This window comes from Pinus tabuliformis, chromosome 4_2 (assembly GCF_031772625.1).
Source record: "Pinus tabuliformis cultivar Carrire ecotype Pingquan chromosome 4_2, CPIR1, whole genome shotgun sequence".
In the NCBI taxonomy this organism is placed as follows: domain Eukaryota; kingdom Viridiplantae; phylum Streptophyta; class Pinopsida; order Pinales; family Pinaceae; genus Pinus; species Pinus tabuliformis.
The window spans coordinates 847,524,989-847,526,975 of NC_142304.1; positions in this window are offsets into that span (position 1 = coordinate 847,524,989).

The following is a 1,987-nucleotide window of genomic DNA, read 5'->3' on the forward strand; positions in this document are numbered from 1 at the left end:
TTGTGGAGCGATCTTTTAAATTTTCCTGATGAGAGTCGATCTGCGTGGAGAGAAAATGTTGTAGGTGAAAGTGGAGACCTGTGAGTGATGTCCGGCAGTCGAACCTGTAATTGCAGCATTAAGCATATAGCGTGGATGCAGGAGAAGCCATGAAGGTGAGCGACTGGTGTGGTGAGTCGACCTATGTGCGGCTACCGTGGCGTGGGCTGAGTAGACATACATGTGGAGCAACGTGAGCACAGTGGAAGTCTGCGTGGATCTTTAAGAGGCAGTAATGTTGTCCTGGTGAGTGTGGACCAGAGTCTTGGTAGTCTGAGGAGAGACGAGCAGCCTGCGTGTATGCAAGGGGTGTAGGATGAGTGGTCTGCGTGTTGTGGTGTTGCATGACAAATTAGAGTGGCATTGACCAGAGTCGTGGAAAGTGTGATTCAATGACTAGTGGCGTTGAGAGCCATCTGAGTTTATTATTATTCTTAAAAAAAATTCTAGACCATTGCACTATGCACTAAGCTAAAGTACAATGGAGAGCGCAAACTTATGAAATCGATCTTTTCTGCACGGCATCCATCGCACCTACTCAACATCAAAAGGTACAATGGGTCGGCTTGGATGAAAATTTGGTCAGCCACTCTTCCCGGCCAATGTGTATGAGACTGGCAACGCGCAAGCACTCAACCTCATAGTTTTGCAGCTGCTCTTCTTTTTTCGCCAAGTCTATGCTCGGCGGTCGCCCTGTTCATCTCAATCTTATTCTTTTGGTTGGGCCAAATAGAATAGTTGGCGTGGCCTGTTTTGGCGTTTTATCATCATTGCACAAGTTTTATAGCTCCTTTGGCCCTCTTCTAATTGAAGAGAGGCGAAACTAAGTTCCCATCATAGGTAGATTCGAGAGTATGCATATCACAGATGGTAGTTTGGAAGCGACATTAAATTTGGCAATGATATTAAATTTTGTGTTGGTGTTTTGGAAGCGATATTAAATTTTGCGTTTAGTGGTGAGCTAGTGTGTTCTAGACACGAACACCATTGCCAGTTACATTAAAAAAGAAAGAAAGATAGACTACAACTCTATAATGAAAAAAAAACATTGATTGAACTACTTAAATATAAAGAGCCTATACCATGTAAATGGTTTTAGAGACCCAAATTTAAAGCAAATGGCATTATAGATAAATATAAATCTAGATTGGTAGAAAAAGGTACTAATAAAAAGAGAGCATTAATTATGCAAAAACATTTGTTGATCCTATAGCGAAACTAAACACTATTAGATTGTTAATTGCATTAGCTACAAAGTACCATTGGAATATTCACCAATTAGATGTAAAATATGCCTTTCTAAATGGTGAGTAAAAGGAGGAGGTTTATCTTACTCAACTAGGGGTTTGTGAAGACGGTCAATAACATCTAGGTCTCAAATTAAATAAAGATTTGTATGGGTTGAAGTAGGCACCTAGGTCGTGATATGAGAAGATGTTGGCATTATGATGCATGTGTTGTCCTTGATTGCAACTCACTTGTAACAAAAAAAGTATATGGTAACTAGATGAATCCAGAGGACAGTTTAGAGGCCACAAAGTGATGTAATAGAATAATAGAATGATGGGACAAAGGTTTACAGATCAGAATTAGAAGTTTGATAAAGGTGAATATTTGAATATCTATACACGGGTTCGTTAAGGCAAAGTTGCATATACACATAGGTACAAAAAAAAAAGTCGCGTACATGCTGGCGCACTAATTTAAGAATACCAAAGGTCCTTACCATGGTATTAGCTCACAATATTGAGCGCAATAATAATTACTTGATCCCGTCCATGATTACCACCGACACTAGTGTAGTTTTGACTCATGGTATTGGCTAAGGCTCTAACTATATAAGGAGGTGAAGATCAAATTGCTAAGTGTGCATGTGAAAGGGTTTTTTATGAATACTTCAATATGAAGTATATTTCATTTGTAAGGGCCATAGTTGACACATAGATCT